General features: G+C 46.0%; 1 pseudogene; it reads right to left on the bottom strand.

Annotated features, from left to right (window-relative positions):
• Window positions 1–24,295, bottom strand: part of LOC138570266 (zinc finger protein 850-like) — a 177,673-nt pseudogene that overhangs the window by 34,301 nt on the left and 119,077 nt on the right.

Consider the following 24,295-nt stretch of genomic DNA (forward strand, 5'->3'; position numbering starts at 1 on the left):
GTGTTATTGGCCCACGCTTGTGTTATGAGCCTGAGGTGAAGCCGCATAATTAGGGTAAAGGAATAACATTATTATTATTATTATTATTATTATTATTATTATTACTAACTGTTCCTCCCTCGCCCTCACGGCTGCAACGCGACTGAAGTACCACTAAATTGCAATAAAGAAACAAACAAAAAACTTTTGGAGAAGGTGCTCAGAACTTACAGTGAACATTGACCAGTTGGACTGTTGGGGGCGGGAAACATCAGGCTTTGAAAGAGTGGTTAAGGCCCACTGCAGATTCGGTATTCACTATGGCCACACAAGCAATCCAATGCTATGATGGAATTTACTCCCTTCCAACTATATCCATATTCAGGATAAAGAAATCATTTGGGACTATTGCAACTACAAACACTGTGTGCGAAGGAAGTTTCCATAATAAAAAAAAAGATCAAGAAAGATAGAAAGAATTATTTCCATGATCACCGAATAGGAGGCAGCATCTGATTGAAAGTGTGTCCACATTTATACAAGGATCCATTATATAAGGATCCTGCGTGTCACCTGCACTTTATAACGGCTTCACTAAACCGCTCTTTGATGTACTTGATTATCTGGGTGTCTCCTACACAAACTATGCTGACGACACCCAGGTACTCATTCCCATCACTGGAGACTATTTAGTTGACACCAAGGCCCTGAATGATGTCTACCTGGTCATCCAAGCCTGGATGGCCCAACACCAACTATGCCTCAATGCCGATAAAACGGAGCTCCTCGTCTTGGGCTCTTCGCAGCGCCTTAGCAAACTAGAGCCTTCCTACCAGTCATTTATCATAGATGGTAATACCATCAAAGTCTCAAAAGAAACAGAAACTTTAGGCTTTTACCTTGACGCCACTCTATCCTTATCTTGACAGATGAATGCAGTCAGATCAGACTTTGCATACAACTGTAAACTCATTGAAGCTTGCAGACAGTTTCTGACCACCCCGAATAGTGTCACACTTACCAGAACACTCATTATGTCTAAAATTGACTATTGCAGTGCCCTCTACTTAGGAACTAGCCAAGGGAACCTGAATAAACTACAAATTACCCAAAACAATGCTATTAGAGCAGCCTTAAACATTCCGCGTAACCACCACATCTCCGAATTTAGAACTAACTTATATTGTCTACCTGTCAAGCACAGAATCTCACTGAAAACATTTGCACTCACGCATAAATGCCTGGCTAACAAGGCCCCCCGCCCCCTTACCTCTGCAGTCAGCTTTCCCTCCATTCTTCCACCCGACCTCAAAGAACCGCCCAGACCCATTGTCTAGCAATCCCCAGGTTCAAACTCCAAAAAGCGGGGGGCACAAGCCTCCCTGTTCTAGCCTCCAAGTTGTGGAATGCCCTCCCCGTCACAATCAGATCTGTAGACGCATTTAACACCTTCAAGTCTAAAACGAAAGCATGGCTTTTCAATCAGAACTGAGACCCCTTTCATGCTCTGCACACTACAGCCTACAAGCACTGGCCTATTGATCCCTGCTTGTTGTACTTTCTCATCTGTATGCCTCATGTCGACATTCTTTGTAAATCATGTATATAGCCATGACTGCATACTATCTATGTATATAATTATGTATGTATATAAGCCTTCTATGTAACTCTGCACAGGTTGCGCCCTGATGCCTCCAGGCCGGATGGTGCGCGTTATAAATAAACGAATGCAAATACAAATATTTTAAAAGAGGGATTAAGGGGCACATTGACAGTCTATCCACATCCATAATCTCAGATGTGGAGGCAGCAGTTGATTGACAGTCCACCCACGTCTATAATCTCAGAAGTGGTGGGAGCCTGAGATTGACAGTCTATCCACTTCCATAATCTCAGAGGTGGATGCAGCAGTTGATTGACAGTCCACCCACGTCCGTATTCTCAGAGGAGGTGGGAGCAGGCGATTGACAATCTATCCACTTCCATAATCTCAGAAGAAGAACAAGTGGCTGATTGACAGTTGTGAGAAATCTGAGGGAGTTCTCGCATTTAACCGGTTTAAGACCACCTCCTCATGTAACAAATAGAAGGGCAAGACTGCTAGATTCTGACCCCGGGGGTGAGTCTGAGAAGGGGTACTAATGGGAAGGAGGGTCCTTGAAGAACCGAATTGGGATGTCAGAGGGTAAGACATGGTATCCCTCCTTCCTAATCCAGATCTATCCTAGCTCCCCTCTCCTGTCATAGGATATTGTCACGCATGTCCTGTACTACCCCAAGACCTTTCATCAAACACTCACACTCTGAGGAAAGCAAAGGAATGCAAAACCCCTGAGCAGCAATCCCCTTTCTCTAACTACAGCACTAACTTATCCTCCCATACTTTTAATCTTATAACCTACTGTGAGACCAAATCTTTTCCTTCCCTGTTATCTCATTTATTGAGGATACCAGAGTGAAAGAACCACCTTCCTGTTATAAGGCACACATTTTCATTTCCCTAAATTCAAAGTACTGTGACAAAGACGTCCATAATCTCAGAAGAGTAAGCAGCAGCTGATTGACCATCTATGTTCATAATCTCAGAAGAGGAGACAGTGGCTGATTGACAATCCATCCACGTCCATAATCTCAGAAGAGGAGGCAGCGGTTGATTGACAATACATCCACGTCCATAATCTCAGCAGAGGAGCCTGATTGATAGTCCAACCACGTCCATAATCTCAGAAGAGGAGGCATCAGCTAATTCACAATCCATCCACATCCATAATCTCAGAAGAGGAGCCAGCGGCTGAATGACAGTCCATCCATGTCCACAATCTCAGAAGAGGAAGGCAGCGGCTGATTGACAATACATCCACGTCCATAATCTCAGCAGAGGAGCCTGATTGATAGTCCAACCACGTCCATAATCCCAGAAGAAGAAACATCAGATGAATGACAAAACATCCACGTCCATAATCTCAGAAGAGGCAGCAGCTAATTGATAGTCCATCCACATCCATAATCTCAGAAGAAGATACAGCGGCTGATCGACAGTCCATCCACATCCATAATTTCAGAAGAGAAGGCAGCGGCTGAATGACAGTCCATCCACATCCATAATCTCAGAAGAAGAGAGAAGCTGATTAACAGTCCATCCACATAATCTCAGAAGAGGAGACAGTGGCTGATTGCCCATCCATGTTCATAATCTCAGAAGAAGAGGCAGCATCTGTTGGGCAATCCATCCACGTCCATAATCTCAGAAGAAGATACAGCGGCTGATCGACAGTCCATCCACATCCATAATTTCAGAAGAGAAGGCAGCGGCTGAATGACAGTCCATCCACATCCATAATCTCAGAAGAAGAGTCAGCTGATTGACCATACATCCATGTCCATAGTCTCAGAAGAGGGGACAGCAGCTGATTGGTAGTCCATCCACATCTCAGAAGAGGAGGCATAGGTATGGAGAGGGTAGGGAGAGAGATAATGTATTGAGGAGTGTCTCCTCAGAAGGGATAGTATGTGACATATGCATTTAGCAGGAGGTGTTTCTGCCAGGACAGGCATGGGCAGGAAAAGAGGGGAAACATACAAATCCAATGAGACAATTGGGTCGGCTAAGTGAGAAAACAAGAATTGGGGAAAATATCTGGAAGCTAAAAAAATAATCCAGATGAGTCTAGTACAGATGGTTACAAGGCCTACAGATGTTTCCATATCAATTTGGGGGGACTTCACGCGTCAACTAGTTCCTGCCTAATTAACTGATTATTGTTGATTCATTTAAGACAATTACTAGAATGTACCCCCCACATACACTTTTCCATTCTCAGTGATGATGTCCTGAAACATTCCTCAATCCCACATCTCTGTGTGAAGAATCCATCTGCCATCAGTGGAGGTGCAACACAGTTTCTAGAAGTGGTAAACCTCAAATACTCAGTGACAAAGTTACATGCCTAATTGTGAGAACCTACAATGGGGTGGTGAGTGGGGATGGATGCCGCCCTAGGCTAGTGAACGTTGGGGCGGAGGAGGAACAGTGGGAACGCCAACCCCAGCCACAATGGGTCCCTACGCTAAGGCAGATGGAAGTCAAAAGAAGGTATGCCTCCTCACCAACCTTTGTAATAGGCACCACCCCTTCACTCAACAGTGACCAAAACAAAGAGAGATTTGTCCATGACCTTAAAGAAAATGTTTTCCTTAAAGAGAATATTTTCAGAGAGCCATTCAAGATCACTAGGTAGACCCAAAACTCCAGTGTAGAAAAGGATGCCTCTCCCTTTATGGGAACAATGCTATAATGCTAAAGACCTTCAGTAATTTACAAAGGTTTCTAAGTAAAATGAGGAATGGTATTACCCAAGGATGATTAAGTCAACAGCATCAATAACATTCCAGCCCACAAGTCAAGTAAGAACGCTAAGCATTCCTCTGCCTAGTGAACTACTATAAGCAATATACTCCGTACTTCTCTACAATTGATGGACCTCTTACCAGTCAGCTGAAAGGAACCGAGCACACCAAGATCTAGAGGACCAAAAGAAAAGAGAAGGCTTTTAGTGTATTATAGTGAATGAAAGAACTCACTTATGACAACCACCACTCCTCATAATGCTGGCTTTCAATGAGCTCTTCACAGTATAAATCAATGCCGATCGAATCATGATAGGAATTGGATAGAGCAGCCAATATGATTTATAAGTAGGTGGTTGAACCTCAGAGAAAGAAATTATGCAATTTTTGAATTGGAGTACCTGTCAATCAGCAGGCTATTGATTATTGGTGGATATATAGCGTGGTCTGCTGTGGTGCTGGTGTCATTTTGCAGTCTTTTTGCTGTTTCAATGATTGGAGGAGGAGTGTGCAACCTACTGTTTAAAACAGCATTACATGCACATAGCGCAGAGCAGAGTAGGCTGCTGTAGGGCTGGTGTCATTTTGCAGTCTTTTTACTGTTTCCATGATTGGAGGAGTGTGCAATCTACTGTTTAAAACAGCATAACATGTGCGTAGCACGGAGCCGAGCGCAGAACAGAGAGTGGTCTGCTGTGGTCCATGGTGGGACAAGGGCTATGGCCAGGATTGACGCCATTGTTCTCAAGCCCAGGGATTGTATCTCTCAAGCCCTGAAAGCTCCCAGTGGCAGCAAGGATCAAGTTCAAGATCCTCTGCATTGTACACAAGGCTTTCTGGGGCCTGGGACCGCACTATCTCCAACTCTCTCTTCCTAAGTATCTACCTTCTCGAGCTCTCCACTCTTCCACCTCCAACTCTCTGAGGGTCAGTCACTTTTCCAAGCCGAGATTTGGGGGCAGATCTCTTTCTTCGGCTGCGGCCTCCCTCTGGAACAGCCTCACTGCCTCTCTCAAACTTAAGCAGTACCATCTCCGGTTCTGGAAGCAACTCAAGACCTGCCTCTTTGCTTCCGCTTTCTCTCTGGCTCTCCCCTGCTGACCCATCTGCTTCATGCACTGGTCAACTGACCACCCTCTGAACTTGGGCCCTGCCTGTCCAGCTGCCCCCCCCAGCACTTGTGGTCTGTATCTGTAACCCTACAGATACATTTCCCGCGGAATTGCATAGTACCTGCCAGAAACCTACAAAGGAAACCCTGGACAGCAAAGCCTACACCCGCAGCTACCAACTGCAAGGTAACCGTATTGTGTATCGCCCCCACACCTTTCTTTCCTCCGGCAACGTTCCCTACACATCCATGGATGCACCCACCACCTAACGATACCCGCTTTACCAGACACCTACCTACACGGCCCATCCACCCAGGGGTCATGTCCACAGACCCACACATTAGGATATCCTGGTCTCTTCCGCCACCTAACTTTGTTCCCAAATCCATCTCCACTAACCCCCGCCCCACTAGCTATGTTATGTCGTCTCACCCTGACTTTGCCCAACGCAAATACCTGCACAACTCAATCCTGCCTAGCTACCTTGGTACTTTGCCACCTGCAATCACCAAGTCCACTTGTGCACAAGCCTCTGTGTGCCCTGCCACCTGCACCCAAACCCATGTGTGCCCTTCCACCTGTTCTCAAGCCTTTGTGTGCCCTGCCACCTGCTCTCAAGCCCTTGTGTGCCCTGCCACCTGCACCCAAGCACTTGTGTGCCCTTCCACCTGCACCCAAGCACTTGTGTGCCCTTCCACCTGCTCTTAAGCCTTTGTGTGCCCTACCACCTACACCCAAGTCCTTGTGTGCCCTGTCACCCGCAAACAAGCCCTTGTCTGCCCTGCCACCTGCACTCAAGCCCTTGCGTGCCCTGCCACCTGCACCCAAGCCCTTGTCTGCCCGGCTACCTGCACCCAAGCCCTTGTCTGCCCGGCTACCTGCACCCAAGCCCTTGTGCGCCCTGCCACCTGCACCCAATCCCTTGTGTGCCCTGCCACCTGCACCCTAGCTCTTGTGTGCCTCATCTACTTTGTCCATTCTTACAACTAAAATTCTGATCTTCAGATCCATACTCTTCCCCTGCACCCACAGAGGGATACGAAACATTGCTATTGTGTGGGAGCAAGGGGCCAATGGGCCCCTCTCTACCATAACTTCTGAGTACAAAACACGGACCAAGTGCCTCTAGTGGTGGGTACGCCCCTCGCCCTTATGCAATGTTAACTTTGGGTTACATTCGCGTAGATGGGACCACCGAGCAGGACACGGGGCATTCATTTTTCGTACCCCCTTTCGACTCCATCTTGGTGACCAGGCCTCACTGCGATAGTACAAAATGCCTCTCTCCCTTTCCCCCCGCCGCAGCAGCTCGGAGCACATGGCCCCCACCCTTGTTCCCACTCTGACTGGAAAACTCTGCAGCTCCATTCTCACGCTGAAGATGCTTGCAACAAAATAATAAATGTAACACATCTCTTTTCCTCTGAGATCACTGTCCTGCATGTGAACCAACATGAGCAAAGCACATAGCTCGTCCACCTCCACAAAAGTGTCCTTGCCCTCTCACCCTCGCCAGTTGAAACCTATTGCCATTCTAACCCTGTGTCCCGGCAAGTTATCCCTTTCATGTGCCAGACCGCTGATCATGCTATGAAGCCCACCCAACAGACCCCCAACTAACATTAGACCCCTGCTGCAGTATATCGTGCCCAATACTAACAAATGCCCAGCTATTTTAAAAGTTCCTTACACTAAAGATCTTGATATAACGGTGGGGGGAAAAACCGAGCGCGCACCCTTACTTTAAAACGAAGACGCGCCAATCAATTTGCTGGGGAGAGATTTGTTAAGTAAACTAAATATGACCATCTCGTTTACAGAACGAGGAATAGTATGTTCAACCCCAGGAGTGTGCCCAGTACGAGCTATGTTGATGATCAGCACAGTAATGAACTATGTTGTGGTGCGAGGAATACCCATTGATATAAGTATGTTTATTTATGGCATCAAGGTATTAGCAAGAGCGGTGCCAGAGATAACGAGAAAGGAATGGAGAACACCATCAGATTTCATATTCCGCCCAATTGCACACACAGATGTCGTGCCAGGCACGATAATGTCCATAGACATCGAGGCAGTTCAAGTATCCAGCAGACGTATTGTGGTCATAGGACTGGACGCGCAGGGGTGCGAGTGGAGAACGGTGTTATGCATAGACCCAAACATAATGCTACGAGACATAACAGACGAGGAATTGTTCACTGATGGTGAAAATGACGGAGAAATAATAATGGAAATAAGTATACCATATGATATTATGATCCGGTACAGAGAGGTACACAACGCACTCATGGCTAGCGTTAATGCCCCAATGACTATATTTGAGGAGGACATGGCGAAGGTAGCACCTGAAATTTGGACCACAGGGCCCCACGATGTAGGGTTACTGCATGAGGTGACACCAATAAAAATAAAACTCAAGCCAGGTGCAATACCGCCGAGGGTAAAGCAATGTCCCATATCGAGAAAAGCAGAGGAGGGAATTAGGGAAAACATAAATGCACTCCTAAAACAAGGCATCATAGTGCCATCAAACTCCCCATGTAATACGGCGATTTTCCCGATCAAAAAAGCAAAAGGAGGGGTGTGGAGGATGATCCAGGATCTCCGCCCAATCAATGACGTCATTCAAAAAGAGTTCCCATTAGTCCCTAACCCGGCATCAATATTGTGCCGCGTACCAAAAGAATCAACACGTTTCACTCTAATTGACTTGAAGAATGCTTTCTTCTCCATACCACTTGACCCTGGATCCCAATACCTGACAGCGTTCACATTAGGGAACAACAGGTATGAACATCGCAGACTCCCACAAGGGTAATGCGAAAGCCCCAGCATTTTTAACAGGGAGTTACGTGAGGACATTGGAAACATAGATGTAGAGAGTACCATCATCCAATACGTAGACGATTTACTTGTCTGCAGCCATACAGAAGAAACGTGCAGAGAAGACTCGATAGCACTACTGAATGTGCTAGCTACCAAGGGATACAAGGTGGACAAAGGAAAATTGCAATACTGTCTCGCCGAGGTTGTATACCTCGGACAGCTAATATCAAAAGATGGGAAGCGAATACTCCCAGACAGAGCAGCTGTTATACGCAACATAATAATCCCAAAAACTGTGAAAGATATGCAAAAGTTTCTTGGCATTTGTAACTATTGCCGAGCATGGATCCTTGATTACGCGGCATACACATGTCCCTTACTACAAGCGTTAAAAGAAGCACAGAAAAATAGAGCCGCAATAAAATAGACGCATGAAATGATGACACAGTATTTTACATTAAAAGACCTCATTGCTGACGCCCCAGTTCTCACGAACCCAGATTATGAGAGGGAATTTTTCTTGTTTTCACACTGTAATGGGACACTGATGACGGCAGTACTGACACAGAAAAGATCACTAGGTCACAAACCATTGGCTTATTATAGCGGGACACTAGATCCAGTAATGCAAGGCTATTTCGCGTGCGAACAGGCTCTCGCAGCTGCGGCCTTCGCGATTGAAAAGAGCGCCAGCATTGTCATGGGATGTTCAGTAACGCTATATGCGGAGCATTCCCTATTCGCCATCCTGGAGCGATCAAAATCAACGCTAACACCACAGAGAGCAACAGCATATGAAATAATAATTTCGAGCCCCAACGTACACGTTGTAAGGTGCAAAACAGTAAACCCAGCAACATTCATTACAGAGCCATGCACGACAGAGGACATACAGGAACATGATTGTGCCACATATGAGGGGGAAGGTGATGACATCCCAAAAGCAAGTGAAAATGCCCTACAGGAGGGAGAAATATATTTCATAGATGGGTCAGCATCAATAAACCCCGAAACAGGGGAAAAACACATAGGGACGGCTGTAGTGCGCATGGTGGAAGATGACTATGAGACAATTGTGCAAAAGCGCCTCCCATCCCATTACTCAGCACAGGCAGCCGAACTAACTGCCCTGATCGAAGCACTGCACACAGCCAAGGGCTGTGCGGTGACAATATACTCAGACTCAGCATACGCAACTACCACAGTGCACTCAGGGTTGTCCCGGTGGCGTAGACTGGGATTCAGGAGGGCAGACGGTTCTCGAGTACAGCATGCGACATTGTTGAATGAGTTAATAGATGCATTAGCAGTACCATCGGTAGTGGCAGTGGTGAAATGCCAAGCACATACCAACAACACAGATGCAATCTCATTGGGAAACGCGGCAGCAGACGCAGCAGCGAAGGAGGCCTCGTATTTCAATGTAACACCAACACTCGAATGCATTGTAAAAGCAACCACCACAGACCCACTAGAAGAAGCCTACAGTAATACCCCAATAGCGCAGATAATAGAATTACAAAGAAGAGCACCACAGGAGGAGCAAGAACTGTGGAGCAAACGGGGATGTAAACAATCAGCCACGGATCTCATTTGGAGACAGGAGACAACAGGAAAGGTTGTAATGCCCATAGAGTTACTAGAAATAGCATTCCAACAGCTGCATTTCCCTGGCCATGTAGCAAAACAACACATTGCCGCAGACATTCAGGAACACTGGTTCGTCCCCAATTTGCACCTGTCAAAATTCATTGTAGAATGCATAACATGCCAAACATATAATTCAGGAATGACATTGAGAACACTGCATGTATCCTGCCCCGACCAACAGGACCATTTAGAGAGCTCCATATCGACTATGCTGATATGGGAGAGCGGTGTAATGGAGCAAGATATTTGATTGTGGTGGTGTGCCCCTTTTCAAGATGGGTGGAAGCGGGCCCATGTCCCCACCCAGAAGCGAAGTGTGCGGACAAATTCCTTGTTCGGGAAGTGTTTTCCCGATGGCGAATATGCGATGTGATAAGATCTGACAACGGTACGCACTTCGTGAATGACCTCTTTAAGGAAGTGACATCACTCTTGGGGGTAAAACACAAACTATGCTCAATTTATCATCCGATGGCAAATGGAGTGGTGGAAAGGATCAACGGATTGCTGAAAAGTAAGTTATCTAAGTTGTGTAACATGCTGAAGAAGTACTGGGTGTATTGCTTGCCCCTAGCACTGTTCCAACTCAGGACGCAACCAGGTAAAGACCACCATCTGAGCCCCCACGAAATTGTAACTGGGAGGTGAATACACATGCCAGTATCCCCGATTAGAAGAGCATCGGATGCACACAGGGCTGCCACAGTGCTGGGGGAAGAGTTCAAGGAATACCTGACACAGTTAACACGCGCAGTACGCATCATAGCGCAACAAATAGCACCCCCATTTACTGAAAATGTGGCGACTGATACTACCACACCGGCCACAGACAGTTCAAGCGGGCCACTGATGCCAGGAGCACACGTGTACGTCCGCAGCTTTGTGAGGAGGTGCAATTCACCCAGGTTTCATGGCCCTTACGAGGTCATCTACAGTACACCCACTGCGGTGAAGGTGAAAGGATTGAAGTATTGGGTGCACTTATCAGATGCGAGGAGGGCACACGATAGTATAATCCCCCAGAAGGAGCAAGATGGTGCCACTGGTACCACAAATGAGGTTGAAAAAGGATAACCAAATTGTCAGTAAAGAGAACATGCAGAGATAAAAGTTATGATATGTATTTTGTTCTGCACGACTTATCTCCTACTTCTTTCTTTTCTGTTTTCCTTCTTTCATTTTTGATTGATCGATATCCTCTCCATACACATCAACTCTATCTCCCACCTTCGTTTCGATTATTGTTCCACGCTTTTCTCCATCACTGTTTTACTCTCCTTCCCTCCATAGCAAAAGTAAATGTGTAATAGAGCAAATGAACAAACATGACTAAAAATAAGTTGAACAAAAAATGTAAATACATGTATATTTTGTGGTGACTTAACAAATTTATATCGCCCCTCCAGGTGACCAATGGCCCAACGAACTACAATCGCGGAGAACCAATTAATGCTAGATAGTGATATGGACGCCATTAGGGCTAAAAGGTTTAGTAACGTTTAATGTGTTTTGAAATGTGCTGCAGTTTTGATGTCAGTAATGTTGTTTTTCCCAGCTTGGTATTATACCCTTTTGTCTCTAGTGAATGACATGCAGAGGGGGGGAAGCGGGGCTAACATGATACGGGAAGGGTCGCACTTGATATGGACTGGGGTGAACACTATGTGGAAGGAATCACATGAGATTAACATGAACAATACAGATGTGATGCAACCTTCAGAACACGCCACTGTAGGATCAACAAGCGTATCATTGTTACGTCTGAACATAAATATGAGTGATGTTTATGAATTTAATGAATACAATGGAGATTATTATTGGCCAAATGGTTTAATTAACACTAGTACACATGCACAGACAACCATATACCCTACCTCACACAACATTGCTGCTACTGATGATGATACACATACCATATTGAATAGCAATGATACAACCTGGACAGGAATGTTTCCAATACATTACAAACGGGTGAAAAACAATAACAAGGAAGGGAGGAAGAGGAGAAAAAGGGGGGGCGGGAGGTAAAAGATACGACATTTATCATGACCTAGGGTTAGATGAAATAGAAGATCCCCGCCACCCTTATCAATCAAATAAATGGTATTCCAACATGAGTGCCACGGCAAAGCAAGCAACAAATGAAAGCTGCTACGTTTGTTCACTCATCCCGCACGCATCAGGAACACCAAAAATGTTAGTACCTCAGGAAGTGCCCTTGTCGGAGGCCCAATGTTTAATTCATCTGGTTTTATGCAAAATAAAGAGCACGTTCCAAGTGCACACCGTCACATTGAAAAAACTGGAAAATGAGAGAACGTGCACAAACAGACGCCAAGGAGTAATTTGCCTCAAGGAACCATTTCTTGTCATCAAGGGGACGCGATATGCTGAAAATAAGTGGCACGAAGAAACTATCGAATGCAAAGCAGAGGCACTTCGAGGACTATCCAATGACACTTTCCAATGGATAAAGGAGGTATGTGGCCCCATCTGGTCGCGACACGTCATAAAGCTAACGTGGGTCACAGCATTAGAAAAGCCTATCAAAATACAGAAAGCGGTGCCACATGAACTGCGTTTCCATGGGGAGGGAAGAGTGAACATGGGAGAGACAAGGAAATGTAACAAGATGGTCATAATACCTGACATGAAGAAAGGTACTGCTGCACTAATGGATATGTACAGGGTTTCCGGCAAACAAGCTTACCTGCACCTCCCTGCATCGTGGAAAGGAACTTGTGCTCTAGCCACCCTCCACACAGCCCTGATGGTAATACCAGAGATCCATATCCAAGGGTAAGCAGGGCAATCGGCTGGCATATCGGCAGCGGAGCAATCAGCTGGCATATCTGCAGCAGGGCAATCGGCTGAACCATTGACAGCGCCCCAACTAATAATAACAGAAGCTCCAGCGTATGAACTATTGTCAGAATATGAACTAAAGAAAAGATTGACACGAAGTAAAAGATCCTCCAATTATATCTCATCTGAATCGTCGAAACTCCTTGCTGAGATCCCGCAGAAGTACAAGCTCTTTTCATCAGCAGAGACATTTTTCTCCTCACTTCTTGTCCCGGGACTGCAAGCACGAGTGAACGCCAAATGGTTGCAGATAGTGCGCTGGGAGCTCATCCAACTGGCTTACAACATTGAAGAGGGGTTCAACGTGATAAAAATAGAGCTCCGCGCACTGCGCCTAATGACAATGCAAAATAGATATGTCCTAGATCTCCTCACGGCGATGGACGGTGGCGTTTGCCGAAAACTTGGGGGGGCGTGTTGCACATTAATTCCAACTGAGGATGCTGATAACGGGACACTCTCACATGTGATAACAGCCGTACACAACCTAGGGGAAAGGATGGGAACAGACGGAGGCGCAGAAGAAACGTGGTTCGACAATTTGTTCAGTTGGATACCATCATGGGTAAATGTGGCAATGAAAATACTGGTCCCCATCATTGTCTTTGTGCTCCTGTTCTTCTGTGTGTGCCAACTGGGACTACGGTGTTGTGAGAAAAGCATGCCAACCTCAACTATGATGATCGTAACAATGGGCCGACCAAGAAACGGTAGCTACCATGATAGATGCACAAATGCAAACAGGGGAGTACACTACACCACAATACAGGATGACAGCAATTTACAGGCAATATGGGGATATAGTTGATAATTTGCATCATACAACGATAAAAGAACCAAGGGAGTTGCAATGGTACCAAGAAGTATGGGTGGATCTAGATGGGGATGGAGGAATTTACTTAATGTGTACACCAGACGAATATGCCAGAAGAGGAAATAGCTTAAGAAGTGTATGCAGGTCATGGATGCCAATAAAAGGCACCCCTGCGTGGGACGAGGCTGTGGCGGAGGCTGAGTACTAGCGAAGGGAGAATGAAAAGAATAAAAAATAGAAGTATTCGTTACTTTAGATGTAACGAAAGGGGGGAATGTATGGGAGCAAGGGGCTAATGGGCCCCTCTCTACCATCACTTCTCAGTACAAAACTCGGACCAAGTGCCTCTAGTGGTGGGTACGCCCCTCGCCCTTACGCAATGTTAACTTTGGGTTACATTCACATAGATGGGACCACCGAGCAGGACACGGGGAATCTATTTTTTTAACCCCCTTTCGACTCAATCTTGGTGACCAGGCCTCACTGCGATAGTACAAAATGCCTCTCGCCCTTTCCCCCGCCGCAGCAGCTCGGAGCACATAGCCCCTACCCTCGTTCCCACTCCGTCTGGAACACTCTGCAGCTCCATTCTCACGCTGAAGCAGGAGATGCTTGCAACAAAATAATAAATGTAACACATCTCTTTTCCTGAGATCACTGTCCTGCATGTGAACCAACATGAGCCAAGCACATAGCTCGTCCATCTCCACAAAAGTGTCCTTGCCCTCTCACCCTCGCCAGTTGAAACTTATTGCCATTCTAACCCTGTGTCACGGCAAGTTATCCCTTTCATGTGCCAGACCGCTGATCATGCTATGAATCCCACCCAACAGACCCCCAACTAACATTAGACCCCTGCTGCAGTATATCGTGCCCAATACTAACAAATGCCACATACCTGAGAATCTTGTGAGACTAACCCTACAGTTCAATGACAGTATTATAGTGGTCAAGACTCGTAAACTTGTGATCCGTATAACCCAAACGTCACAGATGTTATAGATACCTGTGTGATTTGTATAGTGACATGATCAACTACTGAGTGTCTTTTGATCAACCATTATTTAGTGCATGCATTATTTAGAATGTATTTTCTTAGCTTAGATAGTGACCACCATGTTTCACAGCGACCTGACCTTCACCCATCCGGAGTACAGATGTCTGCCCACACCTAAGACACCACCCTGGCTGACCAATCCGGGTCCAACGTAGCATTATGTGTTAAATATGCCAATGTACTATATAATATGGTGTAACTTTGATGTGTTCAGAGCGCTCTCAGAGATCTAGATAAACTTTTCCTTGAACTCTCGCAGCCTGCTCTTTTGTGCCTTATTCCCTGCCCAGGGAGTGTCTGTTTTATTCATTTCTACACGTATAAGTCAGGGAGGGCACAAACACTATTCAAACTCAAAAACAATCTCCAGACATACCTTTCCATACTCCTACTTTACCGACAACCCAATGCTTACAATCCAAATATTGAGATCCCCCTACTCATAACTCACTTCCTCAAACCAGCTACCAAATGCGTTATATTAGATGACTTCAACCTAGGCTTCAATAACCCCACTGATCGGAAAGCTACAGCCATGGTCCAAGCCTTTCATGACATGAACTTTACGCAACTCGTCTCTGCCCCCACCCACACCAAAGGACGTATCCTTGACTGCATATTGAGAGCCATCACTAGCATTGATATATCACTCATCAGCATTGTCCCCTGGTCGGATCATTATCTCATCAAATTCAAAGTGCACCATGCCAAACTCTTGCCCAGCTTCGTCCACCACCAACGCAAATTCCAGGGAGAAACACCCATAAGCTCACACACGAAACACTCATGCCTACTTTACTTCCAGTCATAGAAGTACGACCTGCTAACTGCATGAGCCCTACTGATCTCGCCAACGTCTACCATGATAGCCTCCTCCTCACATTAGACCAACATGCCCCCCTTAAAAAAAACAAATCCTGGAACCCTTCAAACCCACCATTTGGTTCTGCGATGTACTAGTCTGGCTCTGCAGATAGATAAGAGCCACTGAGCATCTGTATAAAAAACACTCAACCCCCTATTATGCCACCCTCATAGCCAACACCTCTAAGACATACAAGGCTGCCATCTACGCAACCAAAGTTGCTTCTGTGACAATAGAATCTCCATGGCAAGCTCTAACTCCAAGGAACTCTACGCCATCCTGCGTGAATTAGAAAACCCGAGTGCAACCACCTCCTCAGTAACACCCTACAAAACTTGGTGTACCACCATACAAACCGCCCTAAACACCGAAATAAACCTACTCTGCAACAAAATAACAACTAAGAAAGACCTACTAACTTCCAAACCTACACAGCAGACCATCATGACACAGCCTAACCATACCAAATTCACCACTGACTCCCGCACAGAGCCAATCTCCAGTTTCTTCTTCCACCCTGTCACCCAGGACACTGTTTTGAATACCATTAAGACCCTAAAACCCTCCAACTGCAAAGGAGGCACCGGCCCCGCCAACATCATAAAGCTCTGTGCTACGAGCCTCACCCCCATCATCACAGATTTTGTTAATTCCTCCTTCAACTCATGTGAAGTTCCCACCAGTATCAAAGCAAGCTGGGTTACCCCCCTACTAAATAAAAAACTCATTGAACCCCACTATACCTACTAATTACAGGCCTATCACCACAGTACCCTTCCTGCTCAAAATATTAGACCGCCTTGCCTACTTACAATCTCAGCAATTCCCTGAACAACACTCACTCCTTGGTAACAGACAATCTGGCTTCCGACCAAAACACAGCACTGAAAAAGGCCTTCATTGACCTTCAAATGCAACTCGATTGCATTAAAAACAATGGTAACCTGGCCATCCTACTTTTCTTGGACCTCTGCACCATTTGACCTTGTGGACCATGACCTACTTTGCCAAAACCTCTCCACGACTTTCAACTTCTCCCCAGAATGGATGGATTCAAATCGGATGGATCAAATCGATGAGTCTTCATCGACAACCACGGAACCAGCCCCATCCCTGTCTCTCTGGGTGTCCCACAAGGTTCATGCCTTTCCCTGACGCTCTACAACACCTATACCAAACCTCTCTTCAACATCCCCGACACACTAGGCATTACCTATACCTACTTGGCGGATGATACACACATTTTGGTACACGTATCAGGTAATCATTCTAATGGCTCTGACGCCATCAACAAAGTTTTCTGCACCATTCAATCCTGGATTGCCTCCCACAACCTGTGTTTCAATGATGAAAAGACAGAACTATTCATTGTGAGCCCCCCTGCTCGCCTCAAATCCCTCGACCCCTCCCATGCCTCCATCATTGATGGCTCCACCATTCCTGTCATCAAACATACAAAACCCCTAGGGGTGAACCTTGATGCTGAACTATCTATGACAAGGCATATTAATGTCCTTGCATCTTTGACCGCCCACACTGCTAAACTCATCTCACTAAGCAGGCAATTCCTTAGCCCCAAAAACTGTCTCACACTCTCAAGAGCCATCATTCCGAGTAAACTCGACTACAGTAACACGCTCTTCAAAGGCACTTCTGCCTCCAACCAAACAAAACTACAGATGCTTCAAAACAAAGCCTTGGGTGCAGCACTGGGCCTCCACAAATATGACCACATATCTGCAAAACGTTGTGAAGTCCACTGATTACAAATAAAAGCACAGATTGACTTCACAATCCTTACCATTGCGCACTGCTGCATTTACAATGAAGCCCCAAAATACTTAAACTGTTGCATTATCAGAAAACAGCCCCTTCGCCCACGCCGCTCCTCCAACCAGCTCACACTAGCTACCCTACGATTCAAACGTGCTAGAGCATGGTGGGTTAGCTTCAGCACCACAGCACCTTCCCTTTAAAACTCACTTCCGCCACGCTTGAAAAATTAGACCTCCTAACAAGCAATCAAGAGACTGTTGAAATGCTAGCTGCTCAATATGTATGACTCACTGTTTTTCTATGAGCAAGATCCTGCCTCTAAGCACTACTCAGCTACTCAGCGAAATAAATTGGTATTTTTTACCTACTTACAACGCTGTGATACCTTCGGGTCTGGGCGTTACCTAAATGTTAAAATAAATAAAATATTATACCTTTTCAGTGGTTCACCAGCCGGCATCCCAGTAAATGCTGATTACTTTAGTCACTACCCCTTTGAAGCACCAGGACATGGTTCCATGGAAGAGAAGCTATTTGAGGATATCCCCTGCCTTACTGTGGAAACCCACGGTGGGGTGGTAGGTAGTGCCACAGAGGCACACAGGCACTCTTCACCACCCCTGCCATTACCACTGACCAGATGACACAGATGGGGGTTCCAATGATCCTTAAAGAAACTCCTTCCCATATAGTGGATACTTTCAGAGAGCAATTCAAGCTTCATTGCCGTACCCAAGCTCCAGCTTAAGAAGGAAAGTCTCCCAGTTAAGCAATCAATGTCATAACACTTTACCGGGTTCCACTGTGACTCATACTTCCACAGGCCGTGTAAGTCCTGCAGTTACAAAGTCACTCTGGACCCGTGAGAGAGTACTTCATGCAGATGTGCCTACATAGAAATTGACATGTATCATTCCCTCAATGTTGCAGGGATTACAAACTTGCAATTTCCCCATTATGAAGTAGGTTTACATGTAGAAAACAAACTTTCCTGCTTACCAAAAGATCTTCTGACTCCAGAGTCACATGCTAGAAGAGCTGAGGGAGTCAGATTCAAGCAGGTCTTACACCACGGTTTTTAGGGGTGGGTGTGGACAGGGAATAAACATCTGCCAACTGCACGTTTGCAGTCCATTCTGAAACCCCAGTCCAACCTTCAAAGCACCTGGCCACCAACCGGCGTCTCAATCACCAACAGGCACATCTGTCAGTACATAGGTGTATTCAATTCCACTAAGCAGGGGTGGAGAGACCCTACTATATAATAGAGTCAGCACAGATAGAAGTGTTGGGTGTTTGAGTAGGAGATGTTGGAACGAGTTTGCCAAAGAGTGGTGAGAGAGAGGAGTACTAAGAAGTGGTTAGGTGGAGCGAGCTGGGGGTTGGAGTGAGGAGGCTGGAAAAGGAGAGGCGTGTCACCAGAAGTAAGAGATGTGTTGGGTAGTGGAGGATGTGGGAGAAGGAAAGAGGTATCATCAGAAGGAGTATAAGAGGTGAACCATGAAGGAAGAGAGATTTAGGAGGAGTTTTGAGGAAAGGCAGATGGTCATCAAAGGGAGAAGAATTGTTGGGAGCGCTGGAAGAGAAGTCCCAATACATTGGTGAAAGCCTAGATGGGGCAATACCCCTATGGGGCTTCTGGAGATGGAAGGAGCCCACCTAATTTGCGAATATGTCATCTTGACCTCACCCCACTAAGCCAGAGAGTAGGACACTGTGCCAGACTCATAGCTAATCGTGGAGTGCGCCTGGCCCCTGCACTGGGCTCTGTCATTTGCTATAAACTGAGGGTCAAGAACATGTGCACATAATACACACCGAGGAAATTACAGCCAGTAAGAGGACTTTAAAAAAAAGAAAGCAATCTTTTCTTTTTTTTTGTGCATTTCCAGTACAAGACATTTTCTTTGCACCCATAGGATGCAAGAACATAGAGGTCCCAGCGGGTGAAAGTGAAGAATTTCGCTACGGCAGGAGTTGATATGGAGATGGGGGAATCTCACTGAGGCGCTGGAAGCTAGAGTTAGAGAGGGTATGTGAGGAATTATCTCCATCAATAGAGAGCCTACCATGCTCCGCCACCAAAGCCTGAGGGAGGGAGTTTATTTTTAAAAAGCTCACCTAGTCCTATGCCCTGGATACCTGCCAATTCACCCAAACCTGGAGGATACCACTGCTGTCCTGCCCCCATTTTCTATGCAACAGAGGAGTTCTGAAGAGGACGACTCCTTTCCTTTGGCTAGTGGGAAGAACCAGTCCCAAGACAAACTTTAATTTGAGCCATCTCCCGAGGTTCTGTGAGTTTCCAGAGCTGCGGAACTACAATACACGAAGACCTACTGCCCATTTCGATTGCATCATCATGGAAAGACCGATTCCGTCCAAATCTTTGCTGGGCCCTACAGGACACTCCAGAGATCCAATCCAACTCACCCAGACCCCCTTATCAGAGTGCGGGACTGCAGGAAGCAATGAAGAGTAGTAACCAGGCGAATCACAGCCTTTGTTGGTTCTTCAGAAAAGGCGCCAAATCCACAGAGTGAACCAGAAAACCCTGCCCATTGTCCTTCACTCATCACACCAAGGAATCCGGAGATTGGGTCCAGAGCTGCAACATCACGGAGCATCCGGCACAAACATTTTATTCTAACAAAAAGGTACTGTGGAGAAAAGGGTATTGCTTACCTGATTCCAGAAAGTTGCTAAAAAGCATTGGAGTTCACGTACTCAGGTCGCTGCTTGTATCCCTTTGGTGAGCCCTTTAACAGGGTCTCCAACGTACGTTAAGCCTCCTTGTATCTTCCTTCCTAGAGACCAGAAACTATCCACAGGATATCTTCTGTTTTGCAAGACTTTAAGCCGCTACGAAATGCCTTTCAGCTAGGGTTGCGTTTTCGACTTTGAAAGACTTACTGTGCTGCAAAACTACCCCTAGAACCTGAAGCTCTACTAGTATAACACTAAAATCACTATCATATATGTGTATGCAGACTAAATACAAATACTGTATTATTTTGTGGGTGTGTGGTATTAGCGTTATAACTGTCAAACTACTGTAACAATTGTAAGCGTTCAGCAACTACCAACTAAGAAGAGACCCTTTGAAAGTATTGCAAAGTAAATCTATGTGTGATCGTTTATAGTACTAAGTATTTAACAGTAACTTGTATTTGTTTATTATTTATTTATATTGCGCACCATACCATGATGTAGCTGGGCACTTGAAATCTTAGAGGTTACATACATAATAAGGCAGGCAATTTACAATCAAGTATGGGACAGCAAGTGGGACCCTTGTTACAGGTGGGTCAGTAGACAGGAGATCATGTACAGTATTATAACTAAACAAAAGACGATAAAAAGTAACATAAATAGACAGTGATCAGATAACATGGTGATGGCGCCTTAGTGATAAGGCTTGTTGCTCAGCCAGTTTTTTATTCTAGCTTTAAAGGTGAGGAAGGAGGGTTCCCGTCTAAGCAGGATGGGAATGGAGTTCCATCGTTTTGCAGCTTGGACAGGCAAGCTGGCTCCTCCGGCTGTTTTTAAATTGAACCTTGGTACCACCAGGTTGTGGGAGTAGGAAGATCTGGTAGTGCAAGTAGGTTGGCGTTTACAAATTTTGTCCGCCAGATATTTTGGGGCTGCATTTATGCGTGATGGCCAGGGTGCGTAGTGTGATTCTGTTACGGATGGGCAGCCAATTGGCGTTATGTCTGTGAATGGATATATGGTAGGATCTGGGGAGACTAAGCGCTGCTCTTAGAGAGTTATTTTGGAGTACCTGGAGTTTATTTAGATTGTGTTCAGAAGAGCCAAGGAATAATGTATTGCAGTAGTCAAGTTTAGATAAAGCGAGTGCTCTAGCTAGCGTTAGACAGCTGCTTGTAGTTAAGTAAGATTTACAGCTGTAGATCAGTTTATTAGTGTAGTCCTGGAAGATGCAACACTGCTGACCTGTTCTTTAAGAGAAAGTTGAATCGAGGTAGACCCCCAGTGTTTTGATCTCTTTAGAGAAGTTGATTATGTTACCTTCAATGATGAAAGAAGTGTATCTGGTGTTGCGTTTATTCAGGCGTGCCTGAGTACCCATGATCATTAACTCGGTCTTATCGTCAGTGAGGCAAAGACTATTGGTGGCCATCCAGGCTTGGATTTCAAGGTAAATGCTGTTGAGCAGTTTGGAATCATGGTCGTAACAGCCAGTGAGGGGGATGAGGACTTGAGTGTCATCTGCATAGTTAGTGTAGCTGAAACCCAAGTTGTCCAAGGGGTCAAAGAGTAGCTTTGTAAATATGTTGTATAATGTGGGTGACACACAAGATCCGTGAGGCACACCACAGAGTATCGGTGTGGGATCTGCTGCGGCTGAAGGGGAGAAGATTCTAGTGGTCCGGTTTGATAGGAAGGATTTAACACAGTCGGATGCGATAGTGGAAAATGCTGCTGTGTTTAGGCGCTTGGTGAGAATTTGGTGGTCGACGAGGTCGAAGGCCGCAGATAGGTCGAGGAGTAGGAGGACTGCTAACGTACCTTTGTCCTTCGCCTCATCCATTTGGATCTTTAGGTCTAGGCGGGCTGTTTCAGTACCATGTCTGGGTCTGAAGCCTGATTGTCTGAGTCCTAGGAGTTCATTTTCCTCTAGGTGCTTCTGGATTTGCAGATAGGCCACCCGATCCAGGATTTTTAGAAGGAACGGGACAGTGGGGATGGAAGGAACGGGGCGGTGGGGATGGGCTTATAGTTTGTGGGGGCATTTGGATCTAGGTTGTTTTTTTTAAATAAAGGCATACCCCAAGCTTCCTTGAGGTTTTTAAGTACCTGATTGAAGGAGAAAGAAGAATTTATCAGGGTGGTGATGAAGGGGGCTGGGTTTTTAGCTACCCCTTTAATGATGGTGGCTGGGCAGATATCCCCTTGGCAGTGGGATGGTTTTAGGCTTTTAATGATGTCTTCAACTTCCTTTGAGGTTACTTGAGAGAAGGAGAAGGGAGTGCAAGGGTGAGGGGCTTTAGCAGGGTCAGGCGCAGACTGGGAGCCGATGGTAAGGCTTGCCTTTTTAGCTTCGATCTTGTTTTGGAGTAGCGTGATTTTATCTGCGAGGGCTTGCTGGATTTTTGTACACCATTCTGCATCATTGATGCAGTCTTGTGTAGGCGGTGCCGGGGATTCAAGTTCTTTTAGGATGCTGAAGAGTTCCTTAGTACTGGATTTGGCACTGTGGATTCTGGAATTATAGGTTTCTTTTTTAGCAGAGAGGATAGCCGCTTTGTAAATAGCAGAGGCTGATGTGAATGCAGTTTTGTTAGTAATGGAGGGTGATTTACGCCAAGTGGATTTAGCTGATCTTTTAATGTTTATGAGGCTCTTTAGTTCGGGTGTGAACCACTTGTTGAGGTGTGCCAGGGGTTTGGCTTTCCTGAGTTTCAGAGGGGCTGTGCAGTCTAATGCCGATTTCAGAGTATTGTTGTAGAGGTCTACCAAGTTAGGAGAATCGAGCTTGTTGAATTTAGTCCCGTTAAGGATATCACTAAGGAGGAGCTGGAGCCTGTCTATGGTGATGTTGCGACAATTTCTTGAAAGTGAGGGGGAATCTAATGTAGCTTTGACGGGAAAGGATCTGGGGATGGAGAACAAGATGAGGTGATGCTTTGACCAGGCTATGGGTTCATTTTGGATAATGGAGATGGAGCAGTTAAGGTCTGACACCCAGTCCAGCATTCTGCCTTTGGAGTGGGTGGGTGTTGTAATTCTGTGTGCAAATCCTAGGTTGGAAATAGTGTTGTCCAAGGCTAAGGCAGGATGGTCGTCAGGGTCATGGAGGCCAAGGTTCAGATCTCCAAGAAGGATAGTTTGGAATCCAAGGTTGGTGTGAGTGGAAAGGAGGTTAAGGATGTCATCCTCGAAGGAAGAAGAAGGGCCGGTAGACAAGATGCAAGAGTATTGTGTGGGTGGGTGTAAGAGTTAGTTTCACTGATAGGAGCTCGGCAGAGCGGAAGCTAGAGGGGGGAATAGCTCTGAGGGCTAGGTGTGTTTTAGCGATGAAGGCCACTCCTCCACCTTTGCTCGAAGTTCTGTTGGCCCTGATAATGGTATAACCTTCTGGTAGGGCTAAGGAGAGTACTGGGCTTGATGCCTGGTGTAACCAGGTTTCTGTAACAGCCAGGAAATCTAGGCTGTTTGAGATAATAAGATCAGCAATCTCTGAGGCATGGGCGACAAGGGAGCAAGTATTAATAAGGGCTCCTTTAATGTTGGTGGATGGTGAGGTGGTGTTATGAGGTGCGGGCGTGAGGTTCCAGGAGAGAGGGCGAGCCGTGTTACTACTGGTGTCGTGTTGGAGGATTTTGGACTTAGAAGTGACTTTGTGGTTTGGGAAACGAGAGCCTAGTCTCTGGTTCCTGGTGTGGACTGAGAGTGGGATAAGTGGCGTTGGTGGTGTGGCGAAACGCTGCAGCCATTTGAGAGGGCTGAGTGGGTCACTGGTTGTTAGGTTTGACGCTAATATGCTGGTTGGTCTATGATTGAGTGTGGGTAGAAGAGGTGGTAGAAAGTAAGTTGGGGTGACTGAATGAACTAGAGGAAGGAATGAGGACAAGGCCAAAGTAGCTCTGTCGAATGAGGACATGGTGGTTTGTCAATAGGCAAGCTAAGGCTGAATCACTAGTTGACACAATGGGCAGAATATCAGCAGTAGGCAGATTCAAAATGTCAGCAGTAGACAATTCGGAATAAAGCACAGTGGGCAGAATGTCAACAATAGGCCGATGCAAGAGTCAGTACAGTAGGCCGAATATCAACAGTAGGCTGATTCAGAATATGACACAGTAAGCAAAAATGTCAGCAGTAGGCTGATTCAAGAGTCAATAAAGTAGACAGAATATCAGCAGTAGGCTGATTCAGAATAAAGCACAGTAGGCAACATGTGAGCAGTAGGCAGATTCAAGAGTCAATACAGTAGGCAGAATATCAGCAGTCGGCTGAATTAGAATATAGCACAT

The sequence above is a fragment of the Ambystoma mexicanum genome, chromosome 2q, assembly GCF_040938575.1.
Source record: "Ambystoma mexicanum isolate Mex_15411 chromosome 2q, UKY_AmexF1_1, whole genome shotgun sequence".
Classification (NCBI taxonomy): domain Eukaryota; kingdom Metazoa; phylum Chordata; class Amphibia; order Caudata; family Ambystomatidae; genus Ambystoma; species Ambystoma mexicanum.